Source organism: Oxyura jamaicensis, assembly GCF_011077185.1.
Source record: "Oxyura jamaicensis isolate SHBP4307 breed ruddy duck chromosome 3 unlocalized genomic scaffold, BPBGC_Ojam_1.0 oxy3_random_OJ106569, whole genome shotgun sequence".
Lineage (NCBI taxonomy): Eukaryota > Metazoa > Chordata > Aves > Anseriformes > Anatidae > Oxyura > Oxyura jamaicensis.
In genome coordinates this window covers 10,049-25,542 of record NW_023303767.1, presented here as the reverse complement: position 1 = coordinate 25,542, position 15,494 = coordinate 10,049, and the positions used below count along the sequence as shown (strand labels likewise).

Here is a 15,494-nt window from a genome sequence, read left to right as displayed (position 1 = left end):
TTTTGTTTGTTTGTTTTTCCTTTTTAAATTTCGCTTCCTCCGGCCTGGTTCACGCTGAAATGTAAGGATGGGAGGCTCGAGGGAGAGGAGGCAAAAGGAAAAAAACGGCCCCAGCTATACATTATTTCTTTTTCTTTACACCCGCTTGCTCTTTTTTTCCCCCCATTCCCGCCCCCCCTCCGCACGACTCGCCCGCCCCCAGTCTTCCTGCAAGTGCATTCTGCTCCTGCCGGTTTAAGCAACTGTGATCTGTGAATAAACAAAGTCAGTAAACAAAAAAAAAAAAAAAAAAAAAAGGGGGGGGGGGGGGGGTGAAGCCAAAAAACAGGAGGGTAAACTTTCAACACCACGTCATACTTCAGCAAATTTACACAGATATTATATTGCGTCCCTTTCCTTCCCCCCCTCTCCTTTTGAGCCATTGTGCTTAACTGAATTTTATAAAGCTGATCGATATCTTGGTAAAATATTCATTTTTAAACTAGCGGGCAGCGAAATCTTTGCTTTGTGCTAAAGTCAACAGTAGCACAGTTTCAGCTCAAATAAATGCAGGGATGCTTCCAGCTCCCTCAGAGCCGGGCGCGGCGCAGCCGCTCGTCCTGCGGCCGGGGCGCAGGTAGGTGACAGCCGCCGCTCTTTCTCCTTCTCCTCCTTCCCCTGCGCCCCGGCTCCCCTCCGCTTCCGACCCTCCTTTGCGCCGCCCGAGGCCGCCGGGCGAGCGGGGCCGGGGCCGGGGCCGGCGCGCGGGGTCCCTGCCCCGAGCTCAGGAGCGGGGCAAGGCCGGGGCCGGCTCGGCGGGGCCGAGGGGCCCGGGGCTCCGTCGGGGGCCGGGGATGCTCCGGACACGGCTCCCAGAGCCTCGCCGCTCTCCCGCGGGCTGCGCGCTTTCGTATTTCCCGGGCCGCGCCCTCTCTTTTTTTTTTGTTTTGTTTTGTTTTGTTTTCTTGCCCCCCCCCCCCCCTTTTTTTTTTTTTTGCTCGTTTTCCCATTGTCCTCCCCGGCCCCGTGGCACTCCTTTGTTCCCCGCGGCTGGGCATTTCGCCTGTGGCCGTGGCACGGGGAAGTGCCGCTGCCGGTGCCGGAGAGACCCCGGCCCGGCTGCCCGCAGCCGCGTGGGCAAACACGGGGGGGACTCCCCCTTCCCTGCCCACTCCCGGTCCCCCGATGTGGACGCAGGGGGACGGGGGAACGGGCTTTTAAGCGGGGCCGGCGGCCTTGCACTGCGCACCCCGCGGGCACGGACACGGGTGGCATTGCCCACGCGGGGGCTCGGGGAAGGGACCTTGTCCCGGGCCGGGCCCGGGCGAGCGGGAGCGGTGTGTACGCGGCGTGTGTGCTCCCATGTCCCGCAGTAGCACGGCGGCTAATGGGCTCTCAATAATTCATAGCAGCGCGGCAGGCTCGTAATGTTGTGCCGCGCGCTTGCCAATTACTTGTCATTAACCGTGTCCCCACGCGGGGAGGGCGCCGCGCGTGGGAAGGGCCTGGCCGTCCCCCGGCGCATCCCCGCACACCCGGCCCGCGGCGGCTCCCGGCACCCCAGTACCGGCTCTGGGGCTCGCCCCCGCCCTGGTGCCCGCTGCCTCACCGGCGGCCGCCCTCGGCTACTTTTTATTTTTGTAGCTTTGATTTTATTTTTATTTTTATTTTTTGCCTGTTGCTGTCCCCGAGCATCCCCAGCATCCCCGGCTGGCGTTTCCCCGGCTGACAGCCCCTCGGCAGGGGCACAGCGTCAGAGCCGGCTCCCCTCTCACCGATTTTATTATCACCATCATCATCCTCATTACTCGGGGAGACCGGGCGGCGGCCGGCCACGCTGGGGGGGGTGGGGAGGGACGGAGAGCCCCGGTAGCAGGAGGAAGCGCGGAGGGGAACTTCCCCGGGCAGGGTCTGCGCCGGAGAGGGGGCTCCGGGGGGGTTGCGGGTCCCGCCGCCGCCCGAACCGGGGCCGAACCGAGCGGCGAGCGGGCGAAGCGCTAGGCTCGCCCCGTGTCCGCCGGAGAAGGAAGCCGGGCGAGTTTGGCCGCCCAGAGCCGCGACCCCAGGCTAAAAAGCAGCCCCCGGCCGGCCGGCCGCGCTGGCTAAGGCATTTATTTTTTCCTGACTTCCCCTGCGGTTGGGGGGGAAGGCACTTCTTTAATTGTTTGGGCCCCTAATGACATGCAGAGATGGCTCAAAAGACAGCGGACATCAAAGCACAAAGAAGATGATGGCACATCCAGGCTCGGGCAGGGCAGGACAGCCACGCTTCCACCCGGGGTAGGGCGACGGCGGCTGCCCAAACTCCCAGCGCTTCTCCTCCCGCCGGGGAAGCGGCGCGGGCACACCGGGCTGTAGTCCCAAAGCCGCCGGCAGGATTGTATGCAAAACGCGTTTATTGACCGTCCTAAAAAAAACCGGACAACTCGGGGGTGAGATGAGTCTAATTATTGCTGGTTCTAAAAAGAGCTGGAACACCCAAGTAGGGCTTAACTCGTCTCCTGGGAAACTGATGGAGACCTATTTTACAAGCTGTAATTCTGCTTTAGACTATTGCAGGCTAAAGGCAGTTCACACTATCCTCTTTCTTCTAGAAATAGTCCTAATCCTATATTTCGGCCGGGTAAAGTCCGCTTCTGCTCCGCACTAGATTAATCCAGAAACCACATAAAACCAGGTAGGGAAGAGGATGGAAAAGGGGAGGAGAAAAATCGTTCAAAGTTTGTTACCTCTGCCCTGCCTAACCTTCAAAAGAGTAAATATTAAAGGATGATGCAGAGTCTGCCGGCTCCTTATTTACGGGACAGCTTCACCGCCAATAGAGCTAAAAACGGGGCTTTGGGGCTGGCGGGTGTCGGGAGGAGAGCATTTTGGTTTTATTTTTTGCTCTCTCGCTGTGGTCGTTTTTCAGGTCGGGCTCCTTGGGCGGCGAGCGAAATATTTTTCCTCTCCTCTCCCGACGGAGCCGGGGGGGAGGAGGGGGTCCGGGGAGGGCGCGATGAATTTGTTAGTTATTTATTTTTACTGGGGGAAGAAAACGACGACGACAAGGGAACCGCCCGGGCTGTGCCGAGTCCAAGTGCAGCACTGGCCGGGCGCTGCAGCGGTGATTTTTGTCCCAGCTGCAATTCGGGGGGCTCCTTGCCCCGGGGGCCGCACGACCCCAGCCCCAATTTGCTGCTGAAGCGCCTGGCAATGGGTTCAGCGGCGGATCTGTTGCGGGGAGGGAGAGGGACAGAGGGTGGCAAGCCGCAGGCCCCCCGGGGAGCCGGGGCTCAGCCCCTAACACGGAGGGGAGGTTTCTGTCCGCCGGGAGGGAGAGACCGCGTCCTGCCATGCCCGCCCCGGGGCATCAGGGGCACGGGCTGCAGAACCCCTGCTCTAGGGGACCGGGAGGAAAGGACGGGGCGTTTGGGAAGGAGGGGGGGACAGAGTCCATCGAGGCACAAAAGGCGCCCCGAAGTGCCCGGCACTTCGGGGCAGAAGAGTGCGCATCGGGTCCGCTCCGCCCGTGGGAAGGTGAAGCACCGCACCGAGCCTGGGGCGCGGGTTTGGGAGCTCTGGGTGAAGGGATGGGGAGAGGTGGAGGGGCGAAGGGAGGGAGGGGTGGGGGAAGGCTGGCAGGACGGACGGACGGACGGACGGACGGACGGACGGACGGACAGAGGCTTGTTCAGCGGCCCCGGCGGGGCAAACGAAAGTGGCTCCCGGGGCGGCCGTAGGGACCGGGGGGGGCAGCCCCGCCGGGCCGCTATGTTTGCAGGTGCAGTCGAGCGTGAAATTGAATGTAAAAAAAGGAAAGGGAAAAAAAAAGAATAAGAAAAAAAGAAGTTTTAAAAAACGCAAATGAGTCGGGGACGGCAGGGCAGCCGGGTCCCTCAGCGCCCGAGCCCGGCTCGTCGCTTGCCCACGCGTGATCATGGGGCTGTGGCACGGAGCGGGGGAGCGGGCAGGGGGCTGCCACCCGTGACTGCCACCCGCGTGGGACCGGCCGGGGCCAGCGCTCACTGCGAGCCGAGGGGCAGCGCCTCTGCCCTGCGGTCCGCCGCCGGCTCCTTTCTTTCCCTTTCTTTTTCATGCTTTCCTTTCCTTTCTCTTTCTCTCCTTTCATTTTCTTTTCCTTTCTTTCTCTTTCTTTCCCCCTTTCCCGTTTCTTTTTGTTTCTTTTCCTCTCTTTCATTTTCTTTTCCTTTATTTCTCCCCCCCCCGTTTGTTTTTCAATTTCCTTTCCTTACTTTCCCTTTCTTTTCCTCTCATTCTTTTTCTTTTTCCTCCCCTCTTTGCCTTTCTTACCGCCTTTTCTCTTTTTCTTTTTTTCCTTTTTTTCCCTTTTTCTCCTTTTTCATTTTTTTTCCCTTTTACCCCTTTCCTCCCTTTTTCTCCTTTCCAGCCGCTGTCCCGCTCCTCGCAGCCCTCCTCGGGGGGCAGGCAAGGGACAGGCGCGGGGCAGCTGGCCGAGCCCCGCCGCCACGGGGCTGGGTGCCGGGCAGGGACCCTCCCGCTTCCCCCTCCTGCCATGGGCCGGGCCTTACGCCCTCCTGCTCTTCCCCAGGTGGCCCCTGCTCGTTATAGACCAGAGGGGCAGGAAAGCCTTCGATGTACTTTTTATTTGCTGCAGGCAGTGCAGATTTCTGCAGCCAGAGCCTCGCTGCTGCCAGATTGCTGCCAGCGCCAACAATCCGTCGCCGGAGCAAGGTGCGCACCCTTGGCTGGGGACGGGCCGGCTCTCTGCAGGTCTCCGACCCCACAGTCGCACAAGCAGTACAAAGAATGAGCCTCCTCCCTCCGCGGCTGGACAGCAGCTAGCCAAGTGCCCCGCAGCACCGAGGAGTGCAAGTGTGGGGATTTCAGTTCCATCCCGGTACTGACGGTGGCAATGCTGGAGGAGTTGGGGACCTCGAGATGCTCCGTGTGTCACCAGGCTGTCTTCTGCACGCAGGCGAAGCAGCCGCTCGGTGCGCTCCATTATGTGTGTGCACTTATCCTCAACTTCCCTCTCCTTTGTTTATTTTAATAATGGCACAGGGAGTCAGTTTCAGGGGTAGATGGGGCAAACTTCTGGGCTTTACAGAGTGTGTTGCTACTGTGTATGCATCTCCTATTAAATCCACAGATTCCCATCTCCGATTGCCTCTTTGTGTCTGTCCTTGTGCATGATACCTGTGTTATGGTTCAACAGCTCCCAATGGGAATGGGGAGAAGCTATCTTTGCCTTGAGGACAGTTAGGAAGATGCTTTTCCAGGATCGATCCTTTTAGGAATCAGGGAAGTGGAAAAAAAAATTGTAACTGCACCTTGAGAAAGTTGAAGAGTAAATTAATTTGTAGAGCTTTTTGAGGGATGCTCATAGGTGCTGTCCTAAGAGTGAACACGAGTTCCCCAGGCTGCCTCAGCACCATGTAACGGATTGTCCACAGCAGCACAGATATTTCTATTCCCCCCCACAAAGGTAATGGGTGTCCCACAGAAAGGGATGGACATGCAAACCCATTTTCAGTGCAAGAGGTTTGCCCCAGCACAGCTGCCTTCCTTCAGCCCCTCAAGGGATACCCAAAGCAGGAGGCAGTTATGGGGCCCGTGGGCATTGCCCCACCTTTGCTGCATTCATCCCCTGCCCTCACCTCACATTCAGCACCGAGACCTGGTGCCACGCTCCATCCCCCTGCATCCCTCCCTCCGCTGCTGCCCTGCATGGTACATGCCTCACTGCTGCACGAACGGCCTGGGGGGGACAAAGCCAGCAGCCCGAGGGCAGGCAGGCAGCGGGGTGGGGGCAGAAGGCGAGGCTCACATCAGCGGAGTTGCCAGGACTTTCTGTCACCCCTGGGTCCAATCCGAGACATCATTAGCAAACTAATAAACCAGCTGCAGATGTTGAGCCGACGGCAGGGCGTGTTCATCGGGAGCAGTGTGGAGCATCCTGACAAAGTCTTGGGCTGGGAAAGCTGTCAGCGTGCCCCAGTTTTTCTCTTTGTCTTGTGTTCTTTGCTACCCTCCCCCCTCATCACTTCCCTCCTGCCTGGATTTTTGGGGGGAAGGGAAGGAAAAAGTCTGGATCTGGACTGTGCAGCTCTCTCCTCGCACACCAGGATGCTGCTGGGAGGAGAAATGCCTCAAGCAGGGTGACAAGCTCTGCTGCTGCAGACACCGGGGTGGTGTTTCATCAGAAATAAGAATCCCCCTTGCCCAGGAGGGGGCTGTACCTGCTGAAGTGCCTCTTAACCTTTTCTATATCCTGTTGCTAAAAGAGAAAGTACACGGGGGTTCCTGCCTCAGGAAGAGAGGAAGCTCCTGCCCAGCTGCCCATGTCGCTGGGCTCCCTGAGGACAAAAGCAATGTGTTGCATCCCCAGCAAATCCTCCCCTGGGGAGGGAGAAGGTGCCTGGGCAGCGATGACAGGGCAACGTGCTTGCCCTTGGCTGCAGTTAGCTGCCGCTAACATAGCAACTGTTATTTGCCCTGGGGCTGCCCGAGTGAAGTGTTTTTGCCTTGTTCTCTCACCGGGGTGCCATTCTGGGAGGGGGGCAGGACCCCTGCATGCAGCCCACCCTCTGCAGCACAACCCAGGGCAGGGGCCGAGCGGCTGGGGTGTGCTGCCGGACTCTGCCCCGTGCCCAGGCCAGGGCCCAGGGCAGGGTCCCTGCCGCGGCACGAGTCAAGAAGAGCGGTCGTGTATTTTTCCTGAGTTACTTATTAACCACCGTTCATTTGACAGGATCAATATTTCAAGCGAGGGAGTAAACACTTAAGAACCAACACTCTGCTTTGCTCTCTTTTCCTGTACAAAATGATTTATTTTATAAAATGCATCTGCCTGGAAGGGAGGCAGAGGCTGGAGCCCTGTGGCTTTTATCTGAGGGATATGCAAAGCACATTTATTTCGTCTTTTATCTCTCATATTGCATGTTGATCCCATACATATAGATTGATTTTGTTCAGGTAGATAATGAAAAGTCAAGTGGAAAATTTACACAAAGGCACTCAGGATCTCGACTTTCTATTGGTATATAAATTGGTTTATTACTTCATTCCCTTAAACAGGGACTTTCACACTGGGGAACACTTTAAAATATATCATGTTTAAACACAAAACCATTTACCTTTCACGTGTTTTTTTCCATCAGTAATTTCCTTGCCACTTTTGCTAATTACCAAAGATATTTGTGTTTAAACAAGGGCTCACTCCTTCTCAGTCCCACCAGCAATTCATCTTCCTCCTCCCGCTCCCGTCGCCAAAACGTCCCAATGCGAAATTTCCGCTACGGTGGCCGTGCCCACCCCGCTGGAGGGGCTGACGATGCCTCGCAAGTGGGCATTAATTCCCTATAAGCAGCTTTCATTTAGCCACCCTAACCCGGAGCCTGGCGTGCTGCTCAGGCGGTGAATAGAGGGCACTGTATGGGAGAGCACAGCTTGGAACAAAACCGGGAGGAAACATTATTAATAAACATCTTCTGGACATTTGGTGGCTCGTATAGGCTGCTCCAGCTTAAAGCAATTAATTCAGGATACTGACATAAACTCTCCAGCTCTTTGACAGCTTGGAGCTGAAATAAAAATGCTAGTTCTCAAGGGAAAAGGAGAGGATAGTTGGCTCTTTTCTGGACTGTTTGCTTATAGGCCCAGAGAGCAATCTTCCTTGCAGAATGAAATGCAAGGACACAAACAATGTACCGGAGAGAGAATAGAAGATGGGAATGAACAGTTTGAACTATTTGCTCAGCAGAAGGGCAGCCACAATGCTCAACCAATGGCTTTCCCATGCATCAACCAGGCTTCTTAGGCCCTTTTGTTGTTCATCCTCTTCCTCCCGCCAGATAAGAGCACAGCTGCAGAGCTGCGGCTAAGTCCGGCCGTCGACTTATCCACGCAAATCTGCTGTCACATTTACAGTATCTCCCCGCTGGGCAGCCCCCAGGGGCAGCCGGGTGCCGTGCCACCCGCAGCACGGCACGAGGCTCCTGGCCATACACGGGGGCGGACGAGCGGTCCTGGCTGCAGGAGGCAGACAGACTTCCTGCGAGGGGACAGGGGCGTAGGGCTGCCCTGCCAGGTGGCCCTTGGCATGTCTGGGGGGGCAAAGCCCGTCCGGAGAGCGGTGCGGGGCAGGCAGGAGACTCCTGCCAGCCAGCGCTCATCCTGATCGGGGGCTTCGCGGTGCTGGCTCTTTGTCCCAGCCCAGGCTGCCGGCTCTGGGAGCTGGGTGGCAGCGCGCGGTGCTGTTTTAATAAGGTTTATTTAGCTTGAAAGGGTTTTACGAGGTGAAAAGGCAAAACACTGAGGACTAAAGAAAATGCCTGCCTCACTGAGATCACATGAAACATTTGTAGTCAAAGAGCACACCTGCAGGAAACACCAAGTTTAAACACTTCTTCTGTCACAAGAATCTGAGCAACCTCTGGCCACTTTTCTTTCTTTCTTTCTTTCTTTCTTTCTTTCTTTCTTTCTTTCTTTCTTTCTTTCTTTCTTTCTTTCTTTCTTTCTTTCTTTCTTTCTTTCTTTGTGTGTCTCTTTTCCCCCTTCTTCCCTACTGGGTGGTCAGGAGGAAGGGTTGAAAGGCAGGAGGGCTCCTATTGTCTGCAGATCTGACCCCACGTGTCCCTGCAGTGCCAGCACCTGGCCAAGCCCACACTGTGGCTGAGGCTGCTCACCCCAAAAGGCGCAAACCTATCCCAAATCGAGCCCCCATGTCCATCCCCACTGGATAGGTGCCCACTGCCAGCCCCCTGCCACCAAGAGGGTGAGAAACGACCCTGGCAGCTTGGATGGAGCCGGCACCAGGGGCAGGGGCAGCATGGTGCCAGCAGCTCTCACCCTGGCACGGCCAGCAACACTGCCCCACCGGCAGGGCAGAGCACGCCAATGCCGATGCTGGGTACCTGCCATGCCGACAGGTTGGTTAATGAGACTCTAAAGAGGCTGAGCGATGCTCGCCACCACTCACTTACAGTGCTAATTTCCAAAACACTCAGCCGTAGACAAAGAGAAAGTGCAGTTAGTGCAAAGTAATTTGTGCTGTGCTCCTGGTGAATGAATTTAGGGGAGCAAATATAGTTATGCAGGATTTAAATTAAACTTGACACTAATGTAAATACAGCAATGCAACTGCATGTTTAAGAAATAGGATGAGGCTACGGTTTTAATCAGGTCCTTTTAACTCAGGTGGCATTTTAAATCCTCGCCATTTAAATTGGATAACACCCATGAGCTGCGTGAAGGGGTGTCAGACAAAAATACTTTCAGCAACTTGTGGCCTCCAGTCCGGGCACTGCCGAGCCCTTGCTCTCCTGCCACCCTCCAAAGCCTCTGTGGTGGCCCCAGGAGTCATCCCAACAGGAGAAACAGCTGGGGGCCAGGGGCTGCTCCAGAGACACTTGTTTCACCTGCAGGAGATGGAGCCAGAAATGCAGGAGGTGACCATGGGGGTTCAGTCCCAAAGGCTGTCCCGTGTGCGGGATGTGTATGGGGCTCCAGGGGAGAGCTGTGCAACCGCTTGGCTGGGAGATCACCACAAACTGGCAAACAGACAACTCCGTACCCAGCCCAGGGCACCTCCTGACTTGGGGACAGGCAGGTAGCCTGTGGAGCGAGCATCCCCTGCGCTCACTGCTTCAGGTGTGACGGGCTTCCCATGGCTCCTCTTGGAGAGGTTGCTGCCCTAACTGCCCCTGGCCTGCCACACTGCATTGCACTGATGCTCTGTGGCAGCAGACACCACCCTCCTGCCTTCAGGTCACCCAACACATAGGACAAAGCCAGCGCACAGCAGCCAGAGCATCCCTGGCCAAAGGCGGTACCGTTTGTCCACCTTGTGTGCCTGCCAGCAGCCCTGGCTGCCTGCTGACATGCAGGACTCTGCTGCAAGAGGAAGGCACTGCTTTCCAGAAGGATGCCCGACCCTTCTAGCTTCAACAGCTCCCAGTGTGTAATAAATTCTGCTGGGGTCAGTCAACTCCTGTCAGATTTCCCCCACCGCTCTTGAACAACCTGCTTCCAGCCTAAATCATAGACCTGGGGCACTGGGGAGGAAAGAAAAAAGAAAAAAAAAGAAAAGAAAATGAAAAAAAGAAAAGAGGAAAGAGCTGAGACCGCCTCACCTACTTCAAAGCCTGAAAGAGAGCAGAGGTGTTTCACAATAACAATAGCATTAACTGCAGCACTGGAGGAGCTCCATAACAGGAGCTTTGTAACCTGGCAAGACCTAGAGTCATTTCTGTTACGGTTACCGGAACAATATATTTGGCAATTGCTTTCCTCTCTATTTTTTCAAAGCGAATGTAACGCCGCTGGCAAGGACACTCTGCCAGCACGGCGCTGTGGCGGGTTTCTCTGCCACCAGATAAGGGCTCTCCCAGCGCCTGTGCAAGGCTCCATCCCCATGGGGCCACCGCTGTGTCCTGTCCCTCGCCCCCCAGGCCAGGGGGCCACATCCAGGCTGCAGCTGTGCCCCAGGGCTGAGCACTGACAAAATTGTGCCCATCCAGGTCAGCAACTAGCTTCCCAAGACCACACAGACCAGTGAACCCAAGGTGGTGTCCACACCAAGAGGTCTGCTCCCATACCACAATAACCATGATAATAGTGATGAAGATGATGATGATAATGATGATGATGATAATATCAGCAACAGCTTTTGGGAAAAATATCCCTCCCCTGGGATTTTTGAATGACTGCCTCCAGGCACGTGGGGTGCCAAAGCCAGAGGCAGCACTGAGCTTGTGTGATGCTCGGGCAGCCTGGATCTGGCCTGAGGTGCAGGGGTTGCAGACAAAATATGCAGGGCAATCAGATAGGTTGCATGCATCCTCTGTGCAGCATGGGAGACCTCTGGCAATGTGTATGATGGGCCCTGTGTTAAGACGGGCAAGCCCTGCCTCCCTGAGATGCCTCTTGAAAGGCTCCTCCAGCTCCTGGCCCAACTCCATGCCTCCAAGCCTGCAAAACCCAGCAAAACCCTGCAAAACCCTGCCTGCCTGCTGCCTCGGCAGAGCCCGCTGGCCTGTCCCTGCAAGGGATTGCATATTCCTGTAGCTGTCCTAATCCCCCCATGTGACTCAGCATTGTTAAGATGCCTCAGAGAATAATAAAATATGCTATAATGCCACCGGTCTTTCGCTGGAGATGTCCCGGCTGCCTGAGGAGGACAGCGGGTGGGCACTGGGTGAGCTGCCTGGGGATGTGCTGGCCATGGGCGAAGGGGTCCCACTGCCAGTCGCCAAGTTGGAGCCCAGCCATGGGAGGAAAGAGGATTTTTCTGTGGGTTTTATGCTTCTGGGGATCCCAGGTGGGGTTATTTTACCCACAGCCACCCCCAGCCCCTGGCCTTTGCACAGATGCCTATGTCCACAAACCCCCCTAAGCACTTAATGAGCTTCGAGACGGCTATTGTCTTGACAAAGCTGATTGAAATCGGCCAAAGAGTTCAAGGGTTAGGAGGGGAGGGAGGCACAGAGGCAGACAGGGTGACACCAGAAACCCTGTCTGGTCGGCAATCAAAATAGATGGTGCTCACGCACGGGTGCACGGCAGGCACAGACATGGCCGTAATTGATGCCAAGGAGCAGCAGAGTGCCCCAATGCGCTGTGCAGCCGTGCCTAATTCCTGATGGGCAGCACAGGGAGGGAAGGAGCAGATGAGCTGATCCCACGTACCCTGCTTTTGTCTCCTCGGGCAAAGCCAGCGTGCATTTTTGCATGCAGATAAACAGGGAAACAAGTCAAACAGCAAGGACGCTGTTTGTGAGGCCAGAGGAGAGCACAGGCTTTGCTCTGGCTCCAGGGAGCACGGCTTCCCTGGCCGCTGGTGGAGCACACAGAAATTATCTGGGGAGAGAGGCCTCCAGCAAGAGCCCAGGGCGAAGTCCAGGTTGCTCAAGGCGTTTTGGGCACTCCTTGAACCTTGCCTAGCATGCAGCCCTCCTGGAGGGGGGACGAGCCAACACCTGAACATGTTGGGACTCTGCCCAAAGAGCATCGAGGGATGCTTGCTCTTCCTCGAGGAAGATCTCCTCTTCCCATGGAAAAGAGCTGTGCAACTGTGGCATTCACCAAAGGGGAAAGAATTAGCAGTTGTTCCATGGGATATGGGTAACAAAGCCTGTAGCTGGAGCTGAAGTGCTAGTGGTTAATTCCTACTGAATTCCTCACCCAGGCTGATTTTCTCTAGTAAGTCCTTAGTTCAGTGACAGCTGCCTGCCACCTAAAGCACCGTGCACATGTGCGTGGGGAGCCATGGGAGGCAGGACACCCCCACGAGGGCAGCAGAGCAGGTGGGGGGGCTCCTGCTGCCTGGAGTGGTCCTGGGCCCAGCCCTGTGTCAGCAGACCTCCTTTTGCTCCTCTCTGATCATTGACAGTGTGTGTTTTTTTACTTCTTGAGACTGTCAGGAATGTTTTTCATGCAAGAGTGTAGAGCATTCAAAATACTGAAACCACCTTAATCTCAGCAAGACCAACAAAGATAAGAAATAGCGTTTAAGTTGGCTGAAATTAGCAAATGCATCTGCCACACAATGCCCCTGTTACCATTAGCTGTGACCGGTGAATGGCACTAGCAAGGTATGCTGGCAATGTTTAACAAACCATCCGTCTTTTACCTGTTCCTACTCAACAGAAACCTTTGTTTGAACCACGGGCCTATTCAGTCCTGCTGCTGTCTGCTTATCGGGAAGATTAATCTCCTAGGTATCACTATATTAATTTTAAAACCAGCCTTTATTATCACGAGTCCTCTTCTGGGGCGGCAGGAAGAAGAGGCATTTCTGCCCCCAATGGGCTAGCCGGGCTCTGTGTCTGCCAAGCCTTGTGCTGCCACTGTGACTCACCCATCCTGCGGGCATCCCTGCCAAAACCCAAATGCAGCATGGACAGACGCTCCCACTCTCCTCAGCTTTTTGGGAGGCTGCATGTCTGATGTCCGGCATGCCCCACACCACCATGCATGGCGGCTCATGGCGGTGATGCCCTTCACATCCCTGCGCATCCCTGTGGTGGCATCCCTGCGGTGCCTGAGCGGAGCACCTGCTGTGCTGGTCCCATGGCATGGAGGGGTGCGGGGAGGGAACCTGGCCAACTTTGCAAACGGGACAGCGGCCGCGGCCAGCACTGGCCCCAAATTCCTGGCTGAGTGCTGTGCACACAGTGCTTATCTCGCCTGGCTGTGTTTGTGCAGCGGGGAGCCAGCTCACACCACGGGGTGGGGGACACGGCGGGGCACCCACAGGGAAGCACGGAGCAGTCCTGGGGATCAAATCTCTCCCATTCCTGAGCACTGGGGGGGGGTCTTTAGGATATTTTGTGTGCAGCCATGATTTTTTTAATGTTTCCTCTGCACTGCTCTGCTGAGCTTCCAGTCCCTGCCTATCCAGAGCCCCCAGGTTGGCCAGGGAGAAGGGGCTGGGGCTCCTCCTGCTCACCTACTGAAGATGAGCTCCTCTCATGCTGCAGGGACAATTGTCTGGGGCAGTGTGGGGTTGGCCTTGCCATGCCACCAGCCCTAATCTGCAATGTGTTCCTGTATCCCACTGTTTCACTGCTCCTGGCAGTCCTGCTCTCTGTAGGTTGATTCTTTGCTCACTAGCACCTCTGGCTACATCGGTATTCTGTGGCACTGAGCTCCACCTAAACAAAAAAAATAGAAAAAAAAAAAGTTATATTGAGTGAAAAAAAAATCATCTTGTGTTTACAGAAAAAGCATTTGGGGGTAGGGAGGGACATGGTATCAGCATGGGATGTCATGGGACGGAGAGTGCAGCTGTGTGACTCCTGTGACACTGTGTCCCCCAGCAGGTCCCCTCCTCTCTGGGCTTTTCCCTCTAGCCACAGTGGTCCCTCTGGGAGTGGGCACAGGGCATCAGCTGGTGCAAGCCAGTCTCAGCAAGAGGTCACCCACCAACAGTGGTAGGAGGAGTTCCAATTCATCCCCCCACTTGGCATCGTTTTGGCGCAGAGGGACTGATCATGAGCATGCTGTAGATTAATCTCTTTGGCATCCTTCTCCTTGCACCCCACTTCTGTCCTGCCCATTGTCCCTGCCCCATGCCCTGGAAAAAACAGAGGCCAGGGCTGGATGGACCCCGCTCCTGAACAGATCCCAGCCCTCCCCACCTGCCTGTCTGAGCAGAGAAGCATGGCGTGGGCTCTCCTGGGGCAAAACACGAGGAAGCTACAGGCATTTTCCCCACTCCTGTTCACTTCAGGTATTTTACCCCCAGGAATGATGAGCAATGCACAGACCCCAGCTTTAAACTTCCCCAGGAGCCTCAGAGCTTGACAGCCCCGTGATTTTAGATTCAGTGCAAAGGAGAGGGCTTCCCAGTGCAGGAGAAGCGGCCCCTTCCCCTTCCTCTGCCTAAGCTAACTCTTCTGCTATGTCAAATAACAGGCATTCGGAAACCCTGCCTACACTGGCAGTGGACAGAGGCTTCCCTGTTTGGATTCAAGATGGGGATTTCTGTGGCTGAAAGTACCTTTGTTATTTTTCCAGGAAAGCTTCCTTTTTGGCTGGCTTCACCTCTACATAGGATGCACACAGCAAATTGACTGCAGTGATGAAGAAGGAAAAATATTTAAACAAGCAATTATGAATGAGCTTTGGTTGCTAACTCGGAGAGCAGTTTCCTACGTCTATGTAGAAATGTGAGTGATTTACCCTCCGAGTCCAATTGCAGCCTCAGGAGTTCATTAAGAACGCCTCTTAGATTAGAGCTTTGTGGCCAGAGAGGGCCACAATTAGTCCGCTGTGCTCATTAATCACTCGTGCTGGTAGGAAGCTGCACTCTGCTGCCAGTCTGGGCACACCTGGGAGCAGAACGAGCCGCAGCACCTCCACAGCAGGGGCAAGCACAAGAGTCATGGCAAAAGCCATGGGGGCCGGGGGAGATACGCGTTTTCTGAGCAATCTCCAGAAGCCCCTTCCTATCTGCACGCTGTCCTTTTACTCTTCCTAGATGTCTGTTTCTTGCTGCAGAGAGGCTGAACGTGGATTATTTGTACCTCTGGTCTGGCCAGGTGGGGTGATGCCTATGCCCCCTCTCTTCATCACCTCTGAGCTTGGTGCACCCAACACGAAAGCAGCCTGTGGGGTTAGAGGTGGAGGCACCTCACTTCTGCTCTCCTGTTTCTGCTTTTACCTCTCCTCTTGGTGTCAGTGTTTCATGGCAGGAGGTGTTTCCTCACCTGAATGTTGGAGCTCTGGGCCAGCGGTGGGGTGACCGCAGTGAGTTCTCCAGATGTGGCTCAGTCCCATGGCACCAAATTTCCAGGCTCCTTCAGTGTCCTTGAGAACCTTATCTCAGTGAGTCACCATTAGCTGGCTTCTAAAACCTGTGACATTTAAGGGAGTTTCCTCTTTGATCTCAAAAGACCTGGCACACAGAGCCAGTGGCCTGGCCCCACGTTCCTCCTGCATGCGAAGCTCCGGTTTCCTTGGGGTGCCCTGAGGTTGGGGGCAGAGAGATGGCCCCAAAGGGCTTGCGAGGAAATTTTTGGCTGCCTCACATCTCCTGCTTGTGTTTC

The 15,494-nt window shown here is 55.6% G+C and overlaps 1 long non-coding RNA gene across 1 annotated transcript; it reads left to right on the top strand.

Moving 5' to 3' along the window:
* Positions 1-367: 367 nt before the first annotated feature.
* On the top strand, positions 368-5,251 carry LOC118157153. Its single transcript, XR_004746555.1, has 2 exons — positions 368-616; positions 4,419-5,251. It is a non-coding gene; the product is annotated as an uncharacterized LOC118157153 (long non-coding RNA).
* Positions 5,252-15,494: the final 10,243 nt, after the last annotated feature.